General features: G+C 37.8%; 1 protein-coding gene across 1 annotated transcript in view; it reads right to left on the bottom strand.

The window, feature by feature from the left end:
• Positions 1-7,329, bottom strand: part of samd9l (sterile alpha motif domain containing 9 like) — a 33,149-nt gene extending 25,820 nt beyond the window's left edge. Inside the window, exon 1 of the mRNA XM_079449318.1 lies at positions 6,843-7,329. The gene's annotated coding sequence lies outside the window, so the exon portion shown is untranslated. The remainder of the gene's footprint in view (positions 1-6,842) is intronic.
• Positions 7,330-23,453: the final 16,124 nt, after the last annotated feature.

Genomic DNA, 23,453 nt, shown 5'->3' with positions numbered 1-23,453 from the left:
CTCACAGTGTTCAGTGTGCTCTGGCAGTTTTAGGAGCAGAAATAAAAAAAATGCTTCTCTCTGTATTCATAGGTACATTGTATGCACTAATTTAATCCATTTGACCGAAATATTAGAAAAAAAACCTTGAATTAAGCTGCCCAATTTAAGCGTGGATGTCAACTTGCCTGGCTCAGTGCATGGATCTGTGTTCTGTCAGTGCTTGAGAGGTAAAGTATGGGAACAAAACAGAACACTTGGATTGTGGCAAAGAAACCCTATATACAATTTTCCCTTTTTTGCACTAAGACAGGGCGATTAATGGCCTGTTTGTGGCAGATAGCCATATGCAGATGTTTTTGCAGAGGTCTCTGCTTTGACCACAGAACCACTTTAGTGTGGCCTCACTCAAACCAGTGTCAGGATGGTTATGACCCAAAGTATTAAAATTGTATGATTCAGCTGACCATTCAGCTGGGACCAGCCATCAATGACATCAATATACTATGTCACTTTAAATGCAAACTGACACTCCAATTTTTATATTGTTTGTTAAATGGCTAAATAGAGGAAGTAAAGTCTACATTAATACATATGTATAGTGTTCATTTGGCTGCTTAATCATTTGAGTTTACATACTGACATCTGTTTTCCACCTGTTACGTCTTAATGTTGTTTCATTAATTAACAATCCAGCACCTTAAAAGGGCACTGAGAGGGTTACAGGGTTCTTAAAAGGCCCTGACAAAGTTTTACAAACAAATGTTATCTGTTAGTTTAGATACGTCGTTTAATTCTGAGAAAGTGGCATTCGTTCGTAGCATAGGACTGACTTTAATTTATATACAAGAATTAAAGATGTTTTTTTATATTTCTCTTGTAGAAACTGAATGTAGAGGCTTCAGTTTCCTCAAGAAGGGGACAGTAATTAATGTTCACATTCAATACAATAAAGAAAAGCTCTGTGCATTTACCTCCATGATAATGCACACAGAAAGTGTCTTTTATTTATTTGTTTCACCCTTATAAAGGTTCAAATAACTTTTAATTATATTTGGTCTTTATCAGCTGCCAGTACCACTATACGATTTGGTTGTTGGGCGCAGATGTCACTCTTTCATGTTATTATTCACCCATAAAATTAGGTACAAGCGCTCATCCCAATCCTGAAAGTCTTTTAATTAATTTTTAATTATATCACATGTGTTTAAGTGCAAAATCTCTGAAACAGAAACGTTTTAACAATCACCACCTGCTGGTTATAATTGTTGGCACAAAAAGCTCACCTTGTTTTACAAAGAGATGTGCTTTATCCTATAACTATCTTAATTAAGTACCTCTTCTGTACTGTTTTCCCACACAAATATATAATTTTTTTTACTACTGTGTTTATTTAAGAAAAAGGCTTGAGTGGAGTAAAAGCAGATCATTTTCATTTTGTACAGCAATCATATTAGTTTATCTACATAACAATAATAAATAAGAGACAAGAAAAGACAAATAAATAGAAGTATCCATAGCATGTTTAATGTTGGTAGCACAGAGTCTATAGGACCCCCCAGGTGTGCAGAAATGGTTTGACCCAATTCGTAGGCAGCCAATGATATTGACCCGTTTAAACTGGAAACCGGTGTCTGAATCACGCGTTGTTTACGTGTATTCTACGTGTACTTGACGTGTATTTAACACGTTAAGTACATGTTAAATACACGTAAAGTACACGTTAATTTTTCACGCGTAAAGTACACGTAAAGTATGCGTAAAGTACATGTAAAGTACACGTACTTTACGTGTTGTTGACGTGTTAAAATTCGCGCGTTTTTGACCCTATTGGCCTTCCATACAGTGAAGCGTCCAGTTAGGCGTCACGTGTCATTCACGTGTAGCAGTGAAGTCATTTGTTTTCATTTTTGCTAACACGTATTGTAACACGCTACTATACACGGCTTAATGCAGTGTGTTAAGCGTCACTTTATGGCGTTCCAAAGGGTCCAAAAAAATGACTAACCAGCACACACACGTCTCACTGAACGTCTAACTCCGCGTCTTAACTTTTTTTAAATTCTGCTATTTATTGCATTGAATTCAAGACGCAGACGAGACGTTGACGTGACGTAGACGTCACGTAAATCACATGTAGCAGTGAAGCGTCCAGTTAGGCGTCACGTGTCATTCACGCGTAGCAGTGAAGTCATTTGTTTTCATTTTTGCTAACACGTATTGTAACACGCTACTATACACGGCTTAATGCAGTGTGTTAAGCGTCACTTTGTTAACTTTCACTTCACTCATTCCTCTCAATGAACGTGACGTCTGCGTCTGTCCTAGAAACTAACGATAATTTGTTGTTTTCTTGACATTCTGTTAATTGTGTTACACACTGGTAAGGACCAGCTGTCAATCTTAGTTTATGCAGTTTGTAATGCTTTGTGTTAAGTGTTCGTGAAATACATTTAACTCCAAAACCGTGTGATATCATTATATGTTGGGCATGTGTTTATATTGTTCTGATGCGATCGATTATTGCTGCGTTTCCGATATAATTCACTATAACAAATACACACCACGTTGAAATGTGGTGACCACTGCTGTGTACAGTTATTAGTGCTTTATAAATAAATAAACGCTTGCATTTATTTGATCTGTGTTTCACTTTATTTCCAGTAGGTTGCATAAATGCAACATTAAATGGTTTGCCAAGCCATATATTTTTTATGTTAAATAATAATAATGTGTGTGTGGGTGTGTGTATTTGCAAGGTTTTACTAATTTACTGGAGAATGTCATATTATTGTTTTTGTTTTATTTTTTACTTATTTGTGATGCCAAGAAAATTCTGGCAGGATAAATAAAAAACTGAAGCAGCAGATTTCCTCCAAATCTGCTAAAACAGAAATAAATATAACACAATATTCTTATTCAGGGATTTTAAAGTCCAGAACATCTTCAAATCTACTGTGTTCTACATTGTTTTCAACCATAATTGAATCCAAAACAAATGCAAAGGCTGCTTTTGCCATCTGATAAAATGACAAAACGGTGCAAGTCATTGAACAATTCAAAGCTCTCATTTCACGCTTACTTTCAGTTAATAACTGTTTAAAGGTATGTCAATATAAAAACATAAAATTGGTTGTAGCCTATGTTCAGGCAGACGCAGACGTCGCGTTCAGTGAGACGCAAACGTCACGTTCGGCAGACCAACGACTCAAGCAACAGACGCAGACGTCACGTTCGGCAGACGCAGACGTCACGTTCGGCAGACGCAGACGTCACGTTCAGTGAGACGTGTGTGCGCTGGTTAGTCATATTTTTGGACCGAATGGAACGCCATATCACTTTGTTAACTTTCACTTCACTCATTCCTCTCAATGAACGTGACGTCTGCGTCTGTCCTAGAAACTAACGATAATCTGTTGTTTTCTTGACATTCTGTTAATTGTGTTACACACTGGTAAGGACCAGCTGTCAATCTTAGTTTATGCAGTTTGTAATGCTTTGTGTTAAGTGTTCGTGAAATACATTTAAGTCCAAAACCGTGTGATATCATTATATGTTGGGCATGTGTTTATATTGTTCTGATGCGATCGATTATTGCTGCGTTTCCGATATAATTCACTATAACAAATACACACCACGTTAAAATGTGGTGACCACTGCTGTGTACAGTTTATTAGTGCTTTATAAATAAATAAACGCTTGCATTTATTTGATCTGTGTTTCACTTTATTTCCAGTAGGTTGCATAAATGCAACATTAAATGGTTTGCCAAGCCATATATGTTTTTATGTTAAATAATAATAATAATGTGTGTGTGGGTGTGTGTATTTGCAAGGTTTTACTAATTTACTGGACAATGTCATATTATTGTTTTTGTGTTTTATTTTTTACTTATTTGTGATGCCAAGAAAATTCTGGCAGGATAAATAAAAAACTGAAGCAGCAGATTTCCTCCAAATCTGCTAAAACAGAAATAAATATAACACAATATTCTTATTCAGGGATTTTAAAGTCCAGAACATCTTCAAATCTACTGTGTTCTACATTGTTTTCAACCATAATTGAATGCAAAACAAATGCAAAGGCTGCTTTTGCCATCTGATAAAATGACAAAACTGGTGGTGCAAGTCATTGAACAATTCAAAGCTCTCATTTTAAACCACACTTACAAACTATAATCATTACGTATTTTCAACCTAACATTTGTCACAGTACTGAATTTATTATTACATAAATAAGTAGTTTTTTGGCACCCTCTGATTTTGATAGTTGTATCTCAGCCAAATATCATATTATTAATTTAGCTAATTACTTGAATTAGTACTTATTTGTTTAGTACTAATTAAACTGCATGAAAGGTGCATGGGTGGAAGAATGTAGAACTGGTTTAGAAATTGATTTTTGTATTTTATTGTGCTTCTCTTTGAGCCACTCCTTGGTGGTCTTAGCTATATGTTTTAGGTCTCTGTCATGTTGAAGGCCGATCCACTACCCATCTTGAGTGTTCTAGTTGAGGGGAGGAGTTTCTCGTACAATATTTAACAGTTAATGGAACCGTCCCTCACCTCCTTAATCTGGTGAAGTCATACTGTTCCCAAAGCAGAGAAAAAGCCCCAAAACATAATGTGCTTGACTGAAGAGACGGTGTTCTTGAGGTCATAGTCAGCATTTCGCCCCCTCCACAAACAGAGAGTTAATTTTGGCCCCATCTGACCACAGCACTTTCTCCTAAGCCTTTTCTGGATCATTTTGATGTTAAAGGCAAACTTCAGATGTGTCAGACGGGCCTTCTTGAGCAGGAGGACCTTGCGGGGTGCTTCAGGATTTCAATCTATTATGTCATAGCGTGTTACCAATAGTTTGCTTGCTAACTGTGATTCCAACTGTCTTGAAATCATGAACAAGTTTCTTCCGTTTAGTTCTGGAATGATCTTTAACCTGTCTCATGATCATCTTTACCCCATTGGGGAAACATTGCAGGATTCTTCAGACCAAGGGCAATTGATGGTTATTTTTTATTTCTTCTATTTCCAAATAATCACACAAACAGTTGTCTCCTTCTCATTAAGCTTCTGTCTGTAGCCAAAGCAGCTTTGTGTCAGTCTACAATCTTGTCCCTGATAACCTTTGACAGCTATTAATCTAGTCTTGACCATGGTGAAGAGGTTGCAATGGAATATACAGATAGTGTTGGCTTCTTTATTAAACCTAACAAACTGACATTAGGAGTACTTTCCTAAAGTGACAGGAGTAATCTGTGTTACATATAAGCACATAACCTACCTATTAATACAGTACATAATCAGTGGGAGCCAGATCAAATACTAATTTTACTCACCGAGTTGCGAAATAATTTATAAAGATTTATTTTTATAGATTTTTGATTGATATGCTGTCTCTATCATTTAAAGTAAAAACTACCATAAACATTATAGATGCTTAATTTCTTCATAAACAGGTAAACTTTCAAAATCCGCAGGGGAACAAGTCATTTTCACACTGTATGGAAGTGATGCAAGAATATTAAATCTCAGTTAAGGTACTCAAGAGGTTATAAAGGCTGAACATTGGGTTATGGCGTTTAAAGATGTCAGTTATGTTATTTACGGGAAAGATTATTATTCCAAAAAGAAAGAATACGCTTACTTTCAGCTAATAACTGTTTAAAGGTATTGTCAATATATAAACATAAAATTGGTTGTAGCCTATGTTCAGGCAGACGCAGACGTCGCGTTCAGTGAGACGCAAACGTCACGTTCGGCAGACCAACGAGTCAAGCAACAGACGTAGACGTCACGTTCGGCAGACGCAGACGTCACGTTCAGTGAGACGTGTGTGCGCTGGTTAGTCATATTTTTGGACCGAATGGAACGCCATATTCAAAAGCATGATGGGAAACGACTGACTGACGACACAGCTTCATGCTCATTGGCTGAGAATGTCGACTGATGCATTTTCTCTTTATTCTAAGAATTAAATTACCCATCTGTTAATTTATATTGACATGCAAACGAAACAAAAACAAAACACGCCTAGTGAAGTTAAGAATTAGGACATGCATATTTTATATTTCTCTTCAATAGAATTCTTCCTTGTTGTAATTTTCACTTTATTCTATTGTATGTTTGTGTGAATTAATAAATGAATCCATTAAAAATATACATGCACGCATACATATCTAAATGGACTGTTTAGTCATTATGCCTCATCTTTGTGTGGTTTCATCTGAGAAGTGTCAGGGTCTTAAAACAAGGGAAGAAATTCTGAAGAATGTTTGCTACAATACAGCTTTGACTTGCATGGTATGGAAAAAACTATGGACGTGAAATGGTGGCAGAAACCTGCTTGTTATTAAATATTATAAACATTTGTTATGACCTCTGTCTCTCAAAAGCAACTTGCTATTTAATTCATTTACCATTTGTTTATACAATCCTTGAAAATGTCTTACATGTTTTTGTGTAAGCTGTTTATTTGTACATTATTTCACAGTACATTCTGTGATTATTATTGTAACCATCTTCATGTAAAAACAGTGGTATTTCGATTACATCCACTTCGTCTGCGATAAAAAACGCGAACGCGATCTCCTCCATTGTTCACGTTTACAAGCGACAAAACAGCGAGATTCACGAAGTGTCCGACTTCAAAGGTCTTTTTTGACCCCTCCCCTTACTGCAGCCGCCTACTCTCACCTACATTTCAGGCGAGGCAAGGCGCATCTCAAACAAGCCGAGTAGAATAGGTGCCGCACCTCATCATGTGACATGGAAAAATACCGCCCCGGGCCTAAAACCGATACTGTTTGTACAGTTGTGAAAAACAAAAGATATATAATATATATGTATAAATAAATAACTTACCTTATAGTTCTGCAGAGCTCTATGAAGTGCTGCTGTTTCCTGTCGGACTGCCAGTGGGCTTAACTTTCGATTTCACGGAGATGAAACTGAACATTTTCTTTGGGCTGTGCATGTATCGACCATTAAACACGATCAAATGATCAAACAGCCCAACAGAGCGAATCAAACCGTTGTAAAATCAAACGTGTTTAGCAAAATAGTAAATCTATCCAATCTATAATTTATGCAAAGTCTTCAGAAATCCAAGTTGTGTGTCCTTTTGTTTCTGTGTCATGAAGCTTGCTGGACCGCTATGAAATGCTTTTCCCCAAAGGATCGTAAGTAGATCGTAGAAACAAAAGCAGGAATCTTCGTAAGTAGCGGTTGAAAATCACCGTAACTTAAATTGCACATGAAAATTGTTGTAGGTCTTGAGTGCTCAGGAGGAAACGTGAATACCTAGTGCAAGAAGACAGACTTACGAGGTCACCTGCAGGACAACCGGGGAAATGCACCTAAACTTTACCCCTCCTTAATGTGACTTTTATTCATTTAGATATTATATTTGTTTGCTTAAATTACTAAACTAAATTAATAAAACAAATTCTGTACAATACAATTAAATGACTTAAAATACAATATTAAAATAAAGAATAAAAAGTAGCTATATAGTATTGGCACGTTATTGATTCTGACAAAGAACTGTAGGGTTTTTGTTGGATTGTTAGAAGAAAGTTACTCCACATTTCAGGCAGAGTTTCAAAGAGAAAAGGTTAATCGGTGGTTGTCAGTGTCTTTTCCTGCTGCTGTAGAGCCACGATTTCCTCTCCATCACACATTGCAATATCAAAATCATATTCATAATGGCAAAACTTTGTGCTTATTAATAAAGTGCCTGTAAAGTATCTGGAAATTTGTGAGCTGGACATTACAAAGGCCCAGGGATGGATTACCGACCAGGCCAATGGGGCCAGTGCCCAGGGGCCTTTGACCATTATATGAGCCAGGTGGAGCCCTATGGGTTTCAAGATTCAGTTTGGTACCGAAATGCTAATCAAATGTTTATTTACGTTTAATACCCCATAAAAGGGCTATTAGGCAAGGCTCTTCATCTGTGAGGGCTCCCTGGCACTTCTATTACCACTGGGCCCTGTGAATACAGTGTAAAATATGATCAACAACTCATGGCTACATATGTTTTTATGTAACTTCATTCTTTTAAGTTAAACAAGACTCAGCTTGATGTTTTTAGTCAGTAGAGTACCATGGGGCTAAAGGCTCCTTATTTTCCTGTAAACCACTACAGGGCACCAAACATGAACTTTTCCCTCTGCATGTGGATATTAAGCTGATCTTCGACAGACATGGTTAGATTCATGTGTCCACCGTAGAGATAATCACCATACTTATAATGAAATCATTATATTTAAAATATTACATTCCTGTATTATATCATAAAAAATAATTCATTGTTACTGCGGTAAATCTACATAATATTTTTATGAGAGCTTTCCAAATCTTTAATTGTTTTTGCTTTTCATACAGTATTTTGTGATATTAACGTATTTTATTTATTGAAATAATGAAAATATATTATTTTATTTAAAGTATTTGTACCAATACTTCTATCCTGTTTGGGGATAGACCCCCCTTCAGCACCCCATACATTTATAAGATCTGTAAATAAAATTAACCACTTATAAAACTGTTGCTCCGTAAATGTTTAATCTAAACATATATATTTTGTATGTAATCACACGTGGGTGTAGTGAAAAGCAAATGTTTTCTTAAGGTGTGTCTTTAGCCCTTTTGTCCCTGTCACGACTCTGCCTTCAATTTCTAGTCTAGTGGCAGGATCATGACAGAGGCACGTGTTTAGTGTAGAGAGAGTCATGCACTCTCTCTGGTCTCGTCATTGGCCCCTTGTTAGTTCCCTTATATAATGCCCCTCTTGTGAATTGTCTTGTGCGGATCATTGTTGTTTTCATGCCTTGTCTTGGATTACCTTGAAATAGAATACGAACATTGAAATATTAAAACAATGCTTGATTACCTAATGTACAAAAATATGGTTGCATCAAGCATATAAAAGCCACAATCCTTAAGGACTTATAAAAATGTACATATCCAATTGTTCCAGTTACTGTGCCCTGGTTTTGTGGAGTTTGTCAAGTGGACATTGTGTGTTTGGGCATCTTTCGGTAAACATCTGGGTATATAAGGTGCATTGGCAAAAGACTCAGGGAAGCATTCGTAACCAGAACTTCCCACACTACAACTGTGTGTCTCGATTTTACCAGGTATGATTAACTTTGTGGTTTTATTTTATTCTTATACTATGTTGAACATCTTTGTCTATTAAGTTAGAATTGTCTTTGTATGCACATTCTATGATTTTAATTGATGAGTCTGTTATTATCGGTAGATTGAAAGGAACCTGTTTTGTTAATGCAAAATCAACATGTCATGATAGGATGGACTGGAGTCTAGATTTAAACTACAAATGGGACACATTTTCTAAAGCTCACATGTACCAGATTTCCACCTATCACCTGCCAACAAGTTGCTTGATCGTGACTAAAATAACTGTTATGTTTCTGAGCAAGCATGGGGCGGACAGACTTAATGATATTAGTTTACCCAGCAACCTCTGACGCAGCAAGAAGCTGTCTCTATACTAAACGTGTTAAAGCAACCGTTTAAAATTGTGCCTAAATGGTTTACATCTATAAGAGCGTGTGAAAATTGCGTCAAATTTTTTTACGCATTATTTTGTAAAAAAGTGATGCCATCTGGGAAACCTATCACACGGCGAAATTGTACAAATTAAAGGTTTTTATGTCATATGAAAGCTGGAATCAAGCCCTTTCCAAACAGTTTTACAGCAAAAACATGAATTAACCATGCGATCATACAATATGATGTAGCATCAATCATATATCAACCAAGACATTTCTTGAGGCTCACTCTCTCGCCTTGTGTCAAACTCAAATGTTGTTAACGTTAACGTTACACATTTGACCATCAAATGTGCAGTTTTTCCGTCATCATTAAAACTGCAACATGACGTCATGTGAACATTTTCAGTCAGCGTAATCTACTACCCAGTGCACACCCTGTTCACGCAGACATCATACATCATCATGTGCGGGCTCATGTGCGATGTGCAGGCTGATGGACAATGGTGGAGAGGGAGCAGGCACCTGGAGATGTTTGTTATTGTAGTAATGTAATTCACTTGGTACTATAATTTTTTCTCACTGGTGAATGTGACATGACTTGTTGCAAACATTGCTTCAATTGTTACGCTTCATCTGTAAGTCGCTTTGGATGTATGACTAAATGTAAATGTACCATGTCATTAAATCCATGTTCGACTGGAAACTTAAAAGTGTGAAGAATATGGTTGATCTAGGACCCGTCTGAGTCACCCACATATCCAGTTTGAAATTTGCTTAAACTAGACAAGTTACACAATGTTTCTGCCCTGTTCACATGAACACAGGTATTTTCAAAACCACAGCTTTTTCTTTGCGGTTTAACCGTCTGTCCCCACGTAAACGCAGTATCAGGACAATGAAAACCAAACTCCTGCCAGGGCAAATATTTTCATAAACTCCCGATTGCAGTGTAGCCGGTGAAATGGGAGATTTGTGGTTGCGACGTTGAGTGTGCACCGGCGGCATCACTAGACCCCTAGATGATTGAGGTAGGCTATGCAAACTTGACGAAACTAAAGTAAGTTTCTAAATAATATCGATTATCTTATTTTGACTCGTTCATTAATAGCCCATGTAGATGGACATCAGAATTTGTTTGTGCAAAGCGGGGGAATGGAAACAGAAAGGAGATGATGAGTTTGAGGGAGGTAAGACTCGATAGACAAGCTACTGTAACCTCCCCAGCCAGTTAATTCTGATACATTAAAGGAAAATGTCTTAAAGTGTGTAAAAATGCATTTTTGCTTAGAAAAACATTTGTCTTAGTAATATTTGTGTTACTTTCAGGAAAGAGAATAAGTATTTAAGTTGCTGGCTCTGGTTTAGGAAATTACATAAAAGATTGGCAGTAGGCCTAATAGGAGGTAACTATGTGGTATTAGGAAGTACAGTGTACAGTTTAAAAAAGAACCTCTTTCATTTGGACTTTGGCTGTGAAACCCAAAAATATATATATATTTTTAGATAAAATATGTTCTTTATATTAGTTTAAGCCATAAAACAACTGGTTTGTTGAAATATTGTAATGCTACCGGCACCTGGGTTCAGGGGATCCATGGAGGATCTGGTAGCTCAGGCAGCCACAGAGGTGAGGGCAGTTCGGGTAGCCACGGAGGTGCTGGCTTAGGGGCCGTGGAGGCTGGTGACAATTAGCACGACCGCAGCTACACAACCCCTCAAAAAATCTTTGGGGGGAAAGTCGAAGGATCTGGTGGCCGCCCAGGCACAAGCCAGTGGGTCGAGTCTGAGGAAGCCTATGAGGCAGAGCCAAGCACTGGAGAGGGGTGATGAGGAGTTGAACTCTGGAGAGGGCTCAGGACTGAACACTGGTGAGGGCTAAAGGAAGCTCGCTGGCAAGGTCTTGTGGAAGCACACTGGAGAGGAAAACCTTATTGTAAGGCTAGGTTTAGGTTAGGTGTATGTGTAGGCTTTAACTAATGTAATTTATTGGCGAGATTTTGCATCATTTCCGATCGTAACTTTATCCCTTCTAGCCACAACCGACCTTTCTTAACGTTTTTTACAGGCTTCTGATTAGCCAACATGACTTGACGATTAGGGTTGTATTTCCATCTGTTGGTTTGGCATGCTCTTGACAGTGTTTTCTAGAATTCTTTTTGCGATGTGGAAACGAAGGAAAAATTGCTTGTGCATGTGGACTAGGCCTTAGTGACCAGATTCAGCAATAACATCGATGTGTAGTATTTTTTAACTTTTCTCGTTTACAAAGTTTTTTTTATCCCTGTGCATTTTTCCCACCATGCAGTTTATCACATCTAAAATATTCACTGTATCGAAAAGTTCAAAAATATAGAGAAAAAATTCAAAATTAAAACAATTATTTGTACTTTTTTAATCTTTATTTTCCTAATGAGCCTTTTTACTACAGATAATTTTGTGCATTTTACAGGCATTATGAATTTGGTTTTGGTAATATAAATGGATATCCTAATGTCATGAGGACTGTACGTTTTTTATGCTGCACTGCCGGGGATCATTTGTATCTTGTATTGCTATTGTATTTGATAATAAAATCACATATTTAAAGATGTAGTGATTTTGGTGATTGAATCAAATGGTCCATTAGATGTTTCAATAACCTTGTGCTTTAAAACAATAATATGTATGTATTATAATACCGTGTTATTGTTCAGTTAAAGCAATACTGTGCAAAAACATCCACTTTGCTGTCGAGTTTGAATTAATTTTGAATACAAACTGTGGAATATACAGTCATTTCTGATAAAGTTAATACGTGCAAAATAGGTTGTAGATGCACAGCCTGCTAATGTTAACATTAACTTGTAGCAGTGACTGTCATGATTCTGCCTCATCATGTCATATCTTTCTTGGTCTTGTTGTAGAATCATGGCAGGGCCTCATGTTTTGTGTGGAGCGAAACATATTGCCGTGCCGTGTCATGATTCCGCCATGGTGTCATGTTTATTCTTAGTCTTGCAGCGGAGTCATGGCATAGCCTTAGGTTTTGTGTGAGAGAGACATGGCTTTGTTTTGATTCTGACTTGCCATGTGCTTTCTCGTGTCTCGTCAGTATTTCCCGCCCTTTTGTCTCGTTAACCTTCCCTGAGTGTTTCAGTACCCACACCTGCCCATTGTTATCTCCTGTGTTAGTTTTCCTATAAGATGCCCTCATGTCTATTGTCTTGTGCTCGTTCGTTGTACCTGTTCCCTGTACATGTTCCTGTACATGTTCCTGTACATGTTTCCTGCCTTGTATGTAGAGTTCCTTGTTCGTGTTCTGGTCTGCTGTATGTTAAGTTATCTAGTGAGTTTTGTGTTTGGTTATTTTTGCCCCCCTTGTGGGAAGTGATTGATTTCTGTTTTTGATATCTTGTGTAGTTAGTGTTTTCCCCATCGAGGGTGTTTTTGTTCTTGTTTTTTACTAAAGTCTTGTTTAAACCCTTACTGCTGCCTGCACTTGGATTCTTCCACCCCCGATTCGTGACAGAACAAACGAGCCTGAACTGAACCCAGTAGGCAGCATTATGGACAATGTAGCAGTGTCCCAACGGTCTCGCCAAGCTCACCTGCTGTGTGGGTTCCGTCAGGAAGGGCATGGGACCCAGGAGTTCGCCAGGGCATTCTCTTCGGTGGCGCGGGAGACGGAGTTTGGTGACGCAGAATTAAAGGTCATCTTTGACGGCTGCCTCACCAACCGCCTCCAGCCATCGGAGAGGAGGTTGCTTGAGCCCCTGGGGTTTGAGGACATGGTCAGGTACGTGATCAACCGGGTTGATGTCTGAGTTCCAGTCGTGGCATCTGTTCCGTTGGCTAGCGTCCCGGAGGATTGCATCCTGACTGTGTCCGCCCTGGGGGGCCCGGCGCCTTCCGGCTCGAGCTACGGGGTTCCTGCTTCTTCTGGCGGCATCCACGGCGGGTGGGGGAGGAGAGATTCAGGGACGGCGTTTGTCCCGGAGCACTGTGTCCTGGGTGTGGTCACCCAGGGAAGCTCCACTCCACCACCTACAGCCTCCCCACCCGCAGTCAGCTTTGGTGGCAAGCGTGGGAGACGGGAATCCTGGGGGTCCTCGTCCGAGGCCTCCAATCCCGAGCCGCCCGTGCCATTCTCGTCATTCCTTCAGCCGACCACCAGGCGGTCGGCTCGGCTGAAGAAGAGGCAACGGAGGGCGGCTCGAAGTCCGGTGGTCCCGTCAAGTCCGGTGGTCCCTCAGCCGGTCCCTCCCAGAGCCTCTGGGACTCCGCGCTCTCGAGCGCCTCCCCCCAGGGTACACTCCCCTAAGTGCCCTGGGACTCCGCGCTTCCGAGCGCCAGGGACAAAGACTGTTCCCCCTTATCCCAACCCCTTTGGTTTTCCCCCCATGGACTCATGTGTTCCCCCCATGAACTCTGTTGTTCCCCCTCCCCCCCTCCCTTGTTTGTTATTTTTATTATGTCACCCCAACCCTTTTGTAATGTTTTCTTGTCTGCCCCTAATATTGTTTAGTATGTTTTGCCTTGTCTTGTCATTGTCCCAGTCTGCCTTGTCTTGTCAGTCTACCCCTTGATGAACACCTGGAGGTGTTCATTTAAGGGGGGGCTTATGTCATGATTCCGCCATCATGTCATGTTTATTCTTAGTCTTGCAGCGGAGTCATGGCATAGCCTTAGGTTTTGTGTGAGAGAGACATGGCTTTGTTTTGATTCTGACTTGCCATGTGCTTTCTCGTGTCTCGTCAATATTTCCCGCCCTTTTGTCTCGTTAACCTTCCCTGAGTTTTTCAGTTCCCACACCTGCCCATTGTTAACTCCTTTGTTAGTTTTCCTATAAGATGCCCTCATGTCTATTGTCTTGTGCTCGTTCATTGTACCTGTTCCCTGTACATGTTCCTGTCATGGTTTCCTGTCATGGTCTTGCAGATTATATGTTTGGTTCCAAGTTCTTTGTTTTAAGTTCTAGTTGTTTATGTTTGCCCCCCTTGTGGGAAGTATTTGTTTTCAGTTTTTTGTAGTTAGTCTAGGTAGTGTTTTCCCCCATCGAGGGTGTTTTTGTTCTTGTTTATTAAAGTCTGTTTGTTAACCCCTTCACCAATGCTGCCTGCAATTGGGTTCTTCATCCACACTCACGACAGTGCCGTGCGTTGGACAGTGAATTATTATTTGGTCTTGTCATACAATTTATTAGTAAGTCTTGTAATCCTGTGTTCTCGTTTTTGCCCCATTGCGACAAGTCTTTTGTTCTTATTTGTATTTTAGTTACGTAACTGTTTCACCCCATCGTGAGTTTCATTTTTGTGTTATTAAAGTTATTTGCGTTTGCACTCCTGACTGCGCTTGGGTTCTTCCCCACCCCCATTCGTGACAAGTGACAACTGATCTATTTTTTATTCATATAAACTGATGATGAAAATCAACAAAGTATAATGATATAATAAATCACATAAACAAGAATATTGAAAATGTTAAAATACTGCAGTAACTATACAAAAACAAAGTAACACATTTATTAGCCATAATAAATACAGCGTCTTGAACAAGTCAGGTGTTGCATAAACAAAGCATCTAGTGAGGCATAGAATGTAAGTTTCAATATGAAATTATATATGCAATATAGTCTCTACTACACCAATGAAAGACAACGATTTTCTCTGAGTGGTTTCGAATATGACAGAGCTTTTTATGCTCAATCATTTTAGATACGGTGAATTAATAGTTTGTTAAATTATATTTTTAGACCTGTCTGTCCTGTGGTTGATACACTAAACTATCAATCCACCAAATGAAAGTCTCAGTGGTGCTTCTGTTTTGCACATGACCTTTCTCTCACACAAAACAAAACTGACTGATTTACATATGTTTCCTCAATAATGTCTCAAGGTGACACATGTTTTGACTGTGCTTCATTTGAATTAGGGTGATAAAAGACTAAATAGGAAGGTTTAAAAATGTTCTTTCAGGTTTTCAAGACTGAATTCAGTTTTCACCCACCAGATGTAAGCTATGTGATGTTAAATCTTTGTATGTTTATTTGTTACTGCCTCATCAGAATAAATAGTAAATAAATAATTTCGTTGTTCTCCTCACACGTTTCTCTGGATACAGTATTTTTCTAAATGCTTAATTGTTAATATTAGATGTAAAAATGAAAAGCTCATTTTGCCACAAGGTGGCAGTATGGTCTATCTTAAATTTAAAAAAATCTGTCGGTATCTGTTTATTTTCCTAAATAATTAATTTGAGGTAAATCTGGTTGTGAATCAAATTAAATAGATTTTTGCACATAAATCCTCTTATTCTACATATGCGTTTTATTGCAAGGTTGATGTGCAAAAAACTAATGATCATTAAATAAAAAGACAATATTTGTCAGATATGTTTTTAAAATATGTTTATAAATGTATGCCAAACATTCTTTTTGACTAAGCTTGGACATGCCTATTCGTGTGTTATGAAATTTAAAATGAAACTGAAATGTAGACCTTCCTCTCATCAGTTCAAGAGTATAAGGACAGTTTGGACTATTATTTTTAGTTTTAATTTAAGACTTATAATCATTCATGCGTGGCTAAATCAAATTGTTCAACTGATAGGGAAAGTAATTGAAATTTTCCATTGAAATATTATTTAACTGAGATTTCAATTAACACAAAAACTAACCTTAAATGACCTTCAGAGTACAATAATACGTTTTTATAATTTATCCTAAAGACAAATGCACTAACGTATTAAGATCTTAAAAATGGTACCATGAATAATATTGAATATGTTAAGAAGAGCAGATAAAGCAGATTTCTCAAAGTTATATTTAACAAAAGATATATCTGTCTGTCTGTCTGCAACAGTTACGCCTGTCACACTTACTTATGGTCAGGAAGATCTGACCAAGCATCGGAATGGGAAAGAAATGGGATTTAAGTGACTTTGAATGGTTGGCATGGTTGTTTGTCTCAGACATGCTGGTGTGAGTAGTTCCAAAATTGCTGATTTACTGGGATTTTCACACACAACCATCTCTAGGGTTTACAGCGAAGTATCAGAAAAAGAATGCCCAGCTGAGCGGCTATTCTCTGGGTGAAATGCCCTGTTAATAGCAGAGATCAGAAAAGATTGGTCAGACATGCTCAAGCTGATAGAAAGGCAACAGCAACTAAAAAAAACACTTGTTACAACCAAGGTAAAGAGAAAAACATCTCTGACAAACAATGAAAATGGGCTACAGCAGCAGTATATCAAACTGTGTGACACTCCTGTCAGGTGAGAAACGGCAACTTTAATCAGGATTCTGTTTTTTGGCACTTTCTGTCCTGTCCAGTCACAATGCAAGTGTTCACTATGAAATAATTTCTTGTTCAACTTCAAACAAAGTATAACACAGGATTTCTGCATTTTAGCTTAAAAATACCTGACACAGTACAAGGAAAAACAAGGATGAACCTACACAAGGATGTTATAGGATAATGGGGTGAAAGGTAGAGACAAAGGAGTGGAAAAAGGAACAGAGACACCAAGTTATCTAAAAACAATCAAAAACACAAAGGCAAACAAGTGTGACAGTGTCAGATCCTAACATCCAAAGCAAAGTAATGCAAAGGGGGCTAGAAATCAGGATCACAACCACAAGGCAACCACAAAGGGAGACAGTGGATCACGTGGGGTCGATCGAGCTGGCGACAAGGTTGGTGCTGGACCACCCAGACTACAATGTTTAGTGTCTAAACTTAAAAAAATGTCTGGTATTCTCATCTAGGCAAATTTGATTTTATTTAGAATTTTATTTGAATGACACCTTATATGTATTTTGTAACTTTTATTGTTACACTTTCCCTCTGGATGGCAGACATTGATTGTTTTGTGTGGGTTAGAGGTGCTGAATTTCTTCGTTGAGAAAAAATACACTATAGTCAAATAGACTCTTATTATAAAATTTCATAGATTATTCGAATTGGTTTGTAGCACCTTAAATATTTTGAGCTGAAGGTTCCAATTCTTTATGAAATGTAAATGTAACTGGACCTACATACACCAACGATCAGTCGGGCAAGGGAGACTAAAGTGTGTGTACTCGCATTATTCCAAATGATTCCAAAGCGTTTGACCATTTGAATGCCACATAACGCCTCTACTCATTGTCTTGTCAATAAGATTAGAAACTTCTTAAACCTCTGTAGCACCAATGCTACGTGCAAAAAAGTTTCAGCCTTGCAGGTGAGGTTTTAAAAACTGCACAGCTTCAAGCCTCTGTTGGACACATGCATATTTACAAATAATGTGTGGGCTTCTGAATGTTTAATTGCAAAGTGTTTGTGACTATCAGTGGGTTAATGAAAAACACTCCTTTAAATGTATATAACACAGCTGGTGAAAGACTGGCCTTTAAATGAGAAGAAACAAGATGCTTTTATACAAACATGCATCACCAGCATAATTGGGTTTTAAGCAACTCACCGCATTCAGGGTGATTAAAAGCACGAACCAATTTGTGTTTAGAGCATATTGATCCTTGGAACAAGATTAATATCAAACCAAATGTCTGCAGGATTGTGATGAAACATCCTTGCCAATTTTTTTTCCATGAGACACGCAAAAACCCCTGTGAAGATTATTTTACTGGCATTTATTGGAACCAGAGCTCAGGATCTAAATGCTTTCAGCAAGATTTACCATCAGCGTAGTTTATTGATTTAAAATGTAAATTACCAGTTGAATATTTAAAGGTTGCATGCAGCTTTTTGTGTAATAAGTTATGCTGTAACCCATACTGCATTTAAATGTTTGTAATATATGTTTAGCTGTAGATAAAAGAAAATGTATAACAATATATCTATGCTGCGTGTACTTTTATGATTCTAACTCAACCATACATCTTTATTATCAAAATGTGTTATGTGCCTGTCACACTTTGATCACAAAGAGACAATAAGAAACGTTCAAACCAAGGTTTATTCGTCAAACGTGCGGGTGAGTAGTCCAAGGTAATATGAAAATATATAATGAAATGTAGATATTTCTTTTCACTCTTTCATCAAAGTTGGTTGCACTATGCACTAAAGATGGCAACTTTAGCAACCTGCCATAAAACCTACAAAGAAGTATGGCCAGAAAGACTTATCACGAGAAGAAACAAAATACACTTTAATCGCATAACATTGTTTAATGGAAACGCAGTCATTATGCAATCTTTTTTTAATCAACATTTAGAAAATATGTAATTTACATTACAACGCATTAAGCCATACATCTCTCTATATGGTGAACGGGGCTCATGACAAAACCATTAACCGACCACACTTTATACTAGAAATCTTCAGATGTTTATATTGTACAGAGCTGTGGCATATTTCCCACTATATATAAATGCTAAAGGGGATTAAAGGTCATAATGCAATAAAGGTTTATGAGGCTGGCTTTTTGTTTATGTTTTATTAACTGGCGGTAAAGAAGAGTGGGGCCAACTTATAGTTATAATCATTATTAGCACTATATTCTCAGCTGTAATGAGGCAAATAAATTTTTCAGTGGATGTAAATAAAAATGTATTAAAATGTTTCATTAATAATTATAAAACATAATTTTAAAGTAGCTTGCCTAAAGTGCACAATTAGTAAGAATTAAAATACAGTTAATAGAAAAGAATAAAGGGAAGAATTAGTCACTGACATCCCCCAAAGTTTACCACTTTTTTAGACATTTTGATGGGGCACAAAAAGCAACAAAACTGTATTTCATTAGTTTTGAGACTTCTTAATAAGCAGAAATTGTTTCAGTTTACATCAATTCTGCAATTTTTGTGATCATGATTTTAACCTAGAAAAGTTGACCAGACCATATGCCACGAAACATCATAAAATATTTACATCGCTTTTTTTGCAGATGTATTTTTCATTTAATATGCAGTGAAAATATTGTACTGGGTTATTCAATATTCAACAGTGAATTCTCAGAACACAGGTCTTTTGCTCACACTGCAAACCAAAATAAAAATGCACGTATCATACTGTTAAGTTTTATTTATTTATTTGACCTCTGATTTATTCACCAGCCAAGATTTTTCAAAAGTTCACGGTGAGCTTCTGTCTGGCCCTTCGTATTTCTCCGGAGACAAACAGGGTCATAACAATTCTAATAGGAGTCACTGAAATGTTGCTGAATTGTAATTGGATTTTAAACAATGCTTAGGGCCATAATGATTGAGGACTTTGATTCTGGATCCATGTACGCCAGAGGAACAAAAGTGCATTGACTACCTTGTTATGAGATAGTAATGTGGAAAAATCCTCCAGGGACATCTCTCTGAGGGTTAGAAGTTAAATGTCAAAACTAGTCAAGAGACACATGTAGAGAAGTGTGTGTGTCACCATGACTACATTGCCAGAACCTCTTATGCTTCATCTTAATGCTGAAATATTAGGTTTACTGAAATGGTAACCCGTGAAGGTGCATTGGATTACCACTATTTGCTTTTATAGATTAGAAGCTGTCGCACCTATGAAGTCAAAAAAGATTAATGAGAAAAACATAGCAGCATGGTACAATATCACCACTCGCGCCCAATAAGAAAACACGTAAACTGGAGCACAAATGGAAACAAACCCAATTAGAGGTCTTAAAATTGCGTGGAAAGAGAGCGCAAACTATTAGAAAAAGACACAAAAAGCAGGAAAAGCTGAGCACATCCATGACCTAATAGAAAGATTTAGAAGATGGCCGTCATTAAGCCTCTAATTAAGAAACCACACTTAGACCCCAATGAAACTATAGACCGATTTCAAAACTTCCTTACCTGTCTAAACTACTAGAAAAAAGTAGTGTCCCCTCAGTTGTGCTCTTTCTTACAAAATAATGACATACACATACAATTTCAGTCAGGCTTTAGACGGTATCATTGTACTGAAACTACACTCGTTACAATTACTAACGACCTGCTTATAGCATCAGATAAAGGTAACATCTCACTCCTAGTCCTGCTTGACCTTAGTGCTGCGTTCGATACTGTAGACTTCTAGATCGCTTGCATGAATATACCGGTATTGAGGGACAGGCACTATAATGGTTCAGATCTTACTTATCAGACAGACATCCATTTGTCCATTAAATGGGGAATCATCAAATCTAATGCAAGTAATTTATGGATTACCTCAGGGATCGGTTCTAGGACCCTTGCTATTCTCCATATACATGCTGCCACTTGTAAACTTTATTAGAAAAAATGGAATTAGCTTCTGGTGTTATGCAGATGATACTCAGCTATACATATCATCAAGACCAGATGATTCCCTCCTGCTATTCAAATTGGCAGAGTGCATCGCAGATATAAAACATTGGATGACTTGGAATTTCCTTCTTTTAAATTCTAATAAAACAGAAATATGACTTATCGGACCAAAGACACGTAAACAGAATACTTCGGATTATGACCTGCATATTGAAGGCTGGACTGTTACTCCAACAAAACACAGTTAAAGACAGCTTCTATCACACTACAACCCATCACGCTCACTAAGATCTCAAAACTCAGGACTTTTGATAACACCTAGAATAACTAAATCCACCAAAGGGGGTCGAGCTTTCTCATAGACCTAAACTCTGGAACAGCCTTCCAGATATTATTCTTAAAATTAAACAGTTTTAAGTGAACTGTTAAAAATGTAACTTGCATACGCATACACTTCATAAACATTTTTTATTTTTTGTGCAGCAACAGAATGCTACTTTCTGTTCAAGCTACTAATAAATTAAACTTGAGAGGTGTCAGAATTATGGATAATGCATCTGCAGAACTAACACTGTTGTACTTTATTAAATTTCCGCAGATTAAAAGCAGTAAATTGCATCAAACCTTGAATGTGAGCTGTGACAGAGTGGCCTACAGCACGCTGTGACATTATTAGGAAGCAAAAGAGTTTGTTTAAGGTTAAGTAAATGCAGCAGCCAAAAATAAATGAATGCACATATAAATAATGGAACAGCACAATGCTAATCAAAATCTGGATGATTTTTATTTCTTTTGACGTCCTGGTATTTTTACGCAGTTTACAACGTTTTTTAGCGCAAACACTGAAAGGATTATTTCATCGTGAAGTATGCTTTAAATCAAATTCGGTTTTTATTATAGACTCATCTTTCAGCTAGAAAGGCAAAAGATTCAAGCGGTGTTACAAGATTATTAGATTTGTCACAGTGCAACATTGAGACAGACACTGTGACCACACACACATATAGTACACCCATCTACCAACACGTACTTACCTTCATGCACCGTCAGATAGCCGGCTTGAAAAAAAGGTATACACGGACTTGTGTTGTGTTAAGTGTATGGTGAATATATGTTTGATGTGAATGTTTATTGTTTTGCTTCATGTTGCTATGTACCCGCGGGAGGTGTTTGCTGTTTTGTTCAAAATACAACTCACCATACAACACATACACATATAAACAACAATCAATTGATTTGAGCAGGTATGGTGGTTGTGACCCTGATGATGTCACATCTAAGATGGCTGATGGTGTTGTTGTATAAAATGCCCAGGTTTGAATTGAACAGGTTTGGTTCTGCAAAACAGAAACAGTGTATGTAATATTCTATGTTGTTGTGTTTCAAATAAATGGTGGTTTAAGAAACATGTGTCTGTGGTTATTTCAATGTGCTATGAGCAAATGCTATGCAATGTGGTTTGCAAAATTGGTTTGTACTGCCACGGTAGACAAATACAGCAAACACCACAAGGGATACCTTTTCAAGCCGGCTATCGGATGGAGCATGACGGTAAGTACTTGTTGGTAGATGGGTGTACTATGTGTGTGTGTGTGTGTGTGTGTGTGTGTGTGTGTGTGTGTGTGTGTGTGTGTGCGTGTGCGTGTGCGTGTGCGCGTGCGCGTGCGTGTGTGTGCCTTTTGTCTTGTGACTTCTGACTTGTGCTGGTTCATTGTGGTTGTGTGGTGAGTTCTTGTCTAGTCTAGTCTAGTCTAGTCTATGTTTAAAGTTTATTTTAGATAATCATAGTCCAATCATGTTATTATATTCCCATGTTCTGTTACCCCCTCTTGGTTTTTGTTTTGTTATTTTATTATTTAAGTCTCTGTTAACCCCTTGCCCTCTGTCTGCAAATGGATCCTCTGTTCGTGTCTCACCCCTGTGATCATGACAATACATCACGTTAAGTGTAACGTTGCAATGTGCAAATTACATTTTGCTAAAGTTTTTTTACATACAGGATGTTATTCAATCTATTTCTGTGTGACACTTTAAAGAATGAACAGATTTGGCATTGGCATGTTCATTGGCCATTCTGTCAATATCTCGTTCTGAATACACAAAATTGCATGTGTTTATTTATATATAAATAAAAAAAGCCGATAAAATAAATTTGTCATCTTCATTGCTAAGATGCTCAGAGGTTATTTATTTTCTTGGAAGATTGTTTATATATACATTAACATGCTTAAAGTTGTTCTAAAAATAGATGTGCATAATGATGGTGCCCATACTCTATAACTTTTTTTTTGTCGAGAAATTAGCATTCGCATTGATCAATGTTCAAAATAGTGCCCTGATGGAGGGAACGATAAGTTGTGTTGAGACTGATAGAATGGGGTTTGACTTGACAACCTATCATCTCCAATTATATTTTTGAAGATGCTAATGAACTTGGCGAATGGGACGGCATGCCCATTCATTCACCATTTTGGGCTGAGGAAACTGAGAGGCACTTTTGTTCGCTGCAGCGGGCCGATGCAGCACCTGTGGCATGATGGACATAACGTCTCGTTCCCTCCATCAATTAACTGAGGTAACATACGTTACATACGTAACCTAGACGTTCCCTTTCTGTCTGTCTCTCGATGTTGTGTGGAATCCGCCAGGGGGAAGTAATAATCAGAAGTGCTAGCTTCCAAAAAACAAGTCTGGTAGGGCCCCTAGGGCGCAACTTTAAGAGCTCAATGCTCCTTAACCCTG

Source organism: Barbatula barbatula, assembly GCF_947034865.1.
Source record: "Barbatula barbatula genome assembly, chromosome: 24".
Lineage (NCBI taxonomy): Eukaryota > Metazoa > Chordata > Actinopteri > Cypriniformes > Nemacheilidae > Barbatula > Barbatula barbatula.
The sequence above is the reverse complement of the archived record's forward strand: the minus strand, read 5'-3'. Positions and strand labels throughout refer to the sequence as shown.